This window comes from Polypterus senegalus, chromosome 8 (genome assembly GCF_016835505.1).
Source record: "Polypterus senegalus isolate Bchr_013 chromosome 8, ASM1683550v1, whole genome shotgun sequence".
NCBI lineage: Eukaryota > Metazoa > Chordata > Cladistia > Polypteriformes > Polypteridae > Polypterus > Polypterus senegalus.
Genome location: NC_053161.1, coordinates 35,099,061 through 35,105,165, shown reverse-complemented (window position 1 = coordinate 35,105,165; position 6,105 = coordinate 35,099,061).

Below are 6,105 nucleotides of genomic sequence, written 5' to 3'. Positions count from 1 at the left end.
GTTCGTGATGTGGGCGTTTCTCACCTAAGTGCACAGGTGAGAAGCGGTCAGCATCCGTAATTGTTCCCAGGAGCTGCTTATTGCCAGTCGGCTAAAGGGAAAAAGAAGAGAACAGGAAAGAACGGGAGGTTGCAGGAGAAGGCAGAAAGCAGGAGGAGAAAGCCCAGTGCAGGAAAGAGAGAGCGAGCGCAGGCAGCTGAGCAGGGAGCCTGGGTGTTTGTCTCAGTGTTATTCAATGTTTTTACATTTAGTTTACTATTACACTGTGCATTCTATGGTATAATTAACTATTTTTGTGCTTAAAAATCTTTAAAGAAAATATATTTACATACAGTTGGTACGGTCTGGAACGGATTAATTGTATTTACATTTTTCTTATGGGGGAAATTACTTCGGGTCATGACCAAATCGGGTTACGACCAGAGTTTTGGAACGAATTACGGTGACCCGAGGTTCCAATGTATATAACGATCTGTGTAGAATTCACAGTAAACCTAAAATATGGTGTACGGACAAAACTGGAAATGTGGGTACATACAAAAAATTCCAGATGCATAAAACTGTGCATACACTTCACATACTTCTCCTTTATAAATCCCAATGAACATGAAATTTAACACATGTGCACGCACCTACATCCCCACCCTGGCTCCTCCCAGAATTTAGCATTTTTGAATGTGAAAATCAATATAAATAGCCCTTCCCTTCAGTATTTTGTTAAAAGACAATGGCAAATGCAAGTAGAGTAAAGATGAATTTCAGCGAATGTGAAGTGGAGGCAAGAGAAACCATACTATTTGTTGGCTTAAGCAGTGGTATAAGCATCAAAAGGAAGTTGATGGAGTGATACAGCCTGACACGGATATTTAAAAGTTGAAGTTCATAAAGTTGCACAGTGCCAGAAATAAAAAAGAAGTGGTCTTATATCAAAGTCATCGTGAAACTGAGTCACAGCCCACCTTCTGTTTCAGATAATATTACCCCGTGCAGGGGTCAAGCAGTGATGGTGCTGCACACACACCTTTCTCTTGGGAAAAGCTGGGCAACCATCTGGCCTTGTACTAATGGTCACTGTTATAGAGTCACAAAACACAATAGTGGATGCTGTTGTAGATGAGGCCAGTGAGTTAAGGAATATAAGTACTATGTGATACTGAATTGGTTAAAAAATAAATGCTGCGTCTGATTATTTGCTTTTACATTCTGCTATTTACATTTAAACAAAGTTGTAACACTGTCTGATTTGGCTCATCCTTTGGTAGGCCAGGGTCAGGTTCATTCATACAACATCTATTCTGGTACAAGCAAGGCACAATTGTGTGCCACATTATGCATGAAGCTACACAATGCGACACACTTACTATGCACTGTAGAGCAGCACAATAATACAATGGAAATGCTTTCCATTTACATAAGCAAATTCATTCTCTGAAGGCACCGTTGTAGTGTAGCATTGGCATCAAGTACCACAACAGATCAAATTCTCTGCTGTTTATATGGATCATTTAGGTGACTCGCTATCTTTGAAAGGACTGCTTGTCTTTTGCTGCACTAGTTGGAAAAAGCACCTGCCACAGTGTGGAGTTTTTGTTTTTATAGTCTCTTCTGCTATATATGACGTAATGCCACTTCATCCTTTTGGTGATTCATCACAGGCTGATGTAACTTGACCATGGTCGTTGCAATAGCAATGTGAGTGCAGTTGACTTTCTGATTATATTTGGAAAACCAGCCATTGCTGCAAATTGCGCTTTGATATCTCCCAGTTCTAACACAGTGTAAGGAAATCTTATACATTTGGATGACAATCTGATAATACCATCCTATACAGCTGGCATAGCATGACTCAGTGATGATCATGAACTGGCCGATTGGTCAGCAAGTTCATGTTGAAAAGCTCTTGTGGTTTAAAACCCTAGAGTGTGCAGAACTTGTAAAGGAGCAGGTAGAGCACAATTCCTCAAAGTCTGCTCTTGTAAAGCCGGCCCCAGTTCAGCACACAGCCCCAAGAGGATAGGTCTTGGGAGCAGAAATCGACATAAAAGCCAGTCATCAAAATCTATGCATACCCGCTCTCTTCTGATTCTTCTGTTTGCAGCATCTTCTAACAATGCTAAAGCAGCTATTGTAGTTAGAATAGTTTGGCCATTCCATGCACCATTATATTGTTACAGAATGATTACAGTTAAATTTGTAAATGCTATGCAGTTAATTTTGGTTTATTTGATAAATCCATGTCATTGATGTAAATGTAAAAAAGAAAGGCAGACCACAGAAACAATAGCAATGCTTTATACAATACAATACAATACAGTTTATTTTTGTATAGCCCAAAATCACACAGGAAGTGCCGCAATGGGCTTTAACAGGCCCTGCCTTTTGACAGCCCCCCAGCCTTGACTCTCTGAGAAGACAAGGAAAAACTCCCAATAAAACCTTGTAGGAAAATGGAAGAAACCTCGGGAAAGGCAGTTCAAAGAGAGACCCCTTTCCAGGTAGGTTGGGCGTGCAGTAGGTGTCAAAAGTAGGGGGTCAATACAATACAATATACACAACAGAACAATTCCTTAAGACAGCATAATAAAATTTTAGAATTACGGTTTAACAGTAGATGATATGACATAATTAGGTTTGGATATTTTTAGAGTCCTGGAGACCTCATCCATCTAGCTGCATCTCCATTTGGCCATGCCACGGCTGAAACATTGCTCCGATGAAAGGACCCCTCTTTCCCATGATTCCTGTGATCCTCCATCAGGGATGACTTTACCATAGGCAGGCAAACAACTTGGCAGGTGGGCCGTGGCACCAATGGCCACATTTGGGTACCGAGAAAAGAAACAGAATAGGTGAGGGTTAGTATTCAAATATAATTATCATGTTACTTATGTTATAGTGCTAATGACTAACAACAGAGATGCAGTATGTACAGTTAATCAGCAGCTCTAGTCAGGATATGCTAAACTGAAGTAGTGAGTCTTCAGCCGGGATTTAAAGGCTGAGACTGAAGGGGCATCTCTTATGGAAGCAGGAAGACCATTCCACAGTTTAGGGGCCCTGTAACTAAAAGCTCGACCTCCCACTGTTATTTTATTAATCCTTGGAATCCTAAGCAGACCGGCATCTTGAGATCTTAATGTGCGCTCAGGTTTGTAAGTCATGATAAGTTCAGACAAGTAAGCGGACCTTGGCCATTTAATGCTTTATATGTTAAAAGGAGGATTTTGAAATCTGCCCTAAATTTAACTGGGAGCCAGTGTAAAGATTTAAGAACTGGGGTTATGTGTTCATATTTTCTTGTTCTTGTAATAATTCTTGCAGCGCATTTTGGATTAACTGGAGGCTGTATAGAGAACAGTTTGAACAGCCAGTGAACACCGCATTGCAGTAGTCAATCCTACTAGAGATAAATGCATGAATTAATTTCTCACAATCCTGTTTATTTAGAAAGCCTTAATTTCCTAATATTTTTAAGATGGAAAAACATGTTTTGGACGACTTTGTAATATGCGCTTTAAATGACATGCTAGAGTCAAAGATAACTCCTAGATTGCGGGCTGATTCAGTAAAATTAATTGGGATTCCAACTGAGTTAAATGACGACAAAATATTGCTGTGATCAGCGTCATTCCCTCCAACAATTAACATCTCTGTTTTATCTGTATTTAAAGACAAGTAGTTCTCATTCATCCATTCCTTTAATTCACTAACACAACTAATTAAAGACAACATCGGAGAAACTTCATTTGATTTAAATGAAAGGTATAACTGGGTGTCATCTGCATACAGTGAAAATTAACATTATGTTTCCTAATGAGAGATCCCAGTGGAAGCATGTAAAGTGAAAACAGTAAAGGTCCCAGTACTGAGCCCTGCGGACACCATATTCAACTTCTGTGTATAATGATGGAGTACTGTCAGCACATTTCTGTACATACTGGAATCGATTTGATAAATAAGAACTGAACCAAGCGAGCACGGGCCTGTAAGCCCAACATCGCTTTCTAGCCTGTGCAGTAAAATAGAATGGTCAATGGTGTCAAATGCTGCACTTAAGTCCAACAACATAATTACAGTGGAATTTCCTTCATCAGAGGATATCAGAATGTCATTTACAACCCGTGTTAGTGCCGTTTCTGTACTATGACCAGTGCGAAAGCCAGACTGGAATTTCTCAAATAAATTGTAATGCGTAAGGTGTGACTGAAGCTGACTGGCGACTACTTTCTCTAGTATTTTAGAGAGAAATGGTAAATTTGAAATAGGCCTATAGTTATTTAGTATGTGTGGGTCTAGGTCTGACTTTTTAAGTAAAGGTTTAATGACTGACACTTTTAGTGCATCAGGTACTGTGCCATGCAATAATGAACTATTGATAATGTTAGAATGGTGCTACAAGAACATCCATTGCACTTTTACTAGTTTTGTTGGCACTGGATCTAGGGAACAAGTAGTGGGCTTCATTTTAAATTAAAGTTAAGACTTCCTGCTCAGTTACAGGATTAAAATTATTAAAGTGCTGAATGCAATGTGAGACAGGGTCTGCTAAGCTAGTATTTGGTTTGTACTGTGATGCTGAGATCTGGGATCTTATATTTTTAATTTTCTCATTGAAGAAGTTCATAAAGTCTGTACTGCTAATATCTGTTGGTATTTTGCACTGTTGATCTGAATTCCCATTTGTTAATTTAGCCACTGCTCTAAAAAGTACCCTAGGATTTTTATTATTGCTATCTATTAATGTAGAATAGTATTCTGAGCGAGCTTTAAAGAGGGCCTTTTTATATTTATTAACACTCTCTGTCCATGCAATTTGAAAGACATGTAGCTTTGTTGTTGTCCATCTGCTCCAGTTTTCGACACTCTAATTTAAGAGCTCGAGTGTTTTCATTAAACCAGGGAGAGTTTCTATGTGCTTTGATCACTTTTGTTTTAGGGGAGCCACTGTGTCCAGAGCATCTCTCAAGGTCACATTATAATGTGATATTAGCTGATCTAAATTGTTTTCCACGTTTACATTTGATGTTAACTGATCTAAATGGTTTTCCACAATTACACTCGACTTACTCAAGGTATCTATAAATTTTGAAGCAGAATTACAATCTAGATGTCGCACTGTCTTTGTTTTAGTCTGCGAGTGCTGGCATGGGCAGAACTAAATCAAACGTAATTAAGAAGTGATCGGAAATAACTACATTTAATGGAGTAATATTTAAATTTTGAATTTCAACTTTGTAAGTTATAATTAAATCTAATGTATGGTTATGATTATGAGTTGGACCTTTGACAATCTGACAAAATCCTACTGAATTTAACAAATAAGTAAAACATTTGCTAAAAGTGTCAGTTTCCACATCAATGTGTACATTAAAATCCCCCATCAGAACTACATGATCATAATTTATAGCCAAATCAGACAGAAGGTTGCTAAATTCAGTCATGAACAATGAATATGGCCCTGGTGGTCTGTAGACTAGCACTATAATTGTGTTGGAATCTGTTTTAATATTTAAAATGAATGCCTCAAAGGATGTAAAGTTGCCTAAATTTTTAGGAGTGATTTGCATTTTGTTACAATGAATTATTCCAAGGCCTCCTCCTCGACCAGAATCTCTAGACTTATGAAGTAACGAGTATCCATCTGGTGACGCCTCAGCTAGGGAACAGTGTCACATTTACTAAGCCAGGTTTCAGTAAGAAGACACAGATCAGATTTTGTACTTAATATTATATCATTTACCAAAACAGCTTTAGTGCCAAGAGAGCGAATGTTCAATAAACAGCATTTAAAACTGCATGGTTCTTTCTGAACTGCTGATATATTTTTGTTTTAATTTGAATTAAATTTCTATTACAGATGCCCCTGGTGGAGTGTCTGGTTTTATCCCTTGGTCTAATTATACACCTTATTTTTGGTTATCAATTAATTTATGGTTTGTTTCAAGACTAAATTTACTGGATGCCCCACAACAGGGATTATGGGTAACAGCTTCAGGAAAATAACAGGTGGGATAAACAACAGCCTGTGATTTAAGATCACATGACTGCGGCCTGGATGGTGCTCTAATCAGTCAACCAGGCAGTTTTGCTGCCATATTTTGGGAT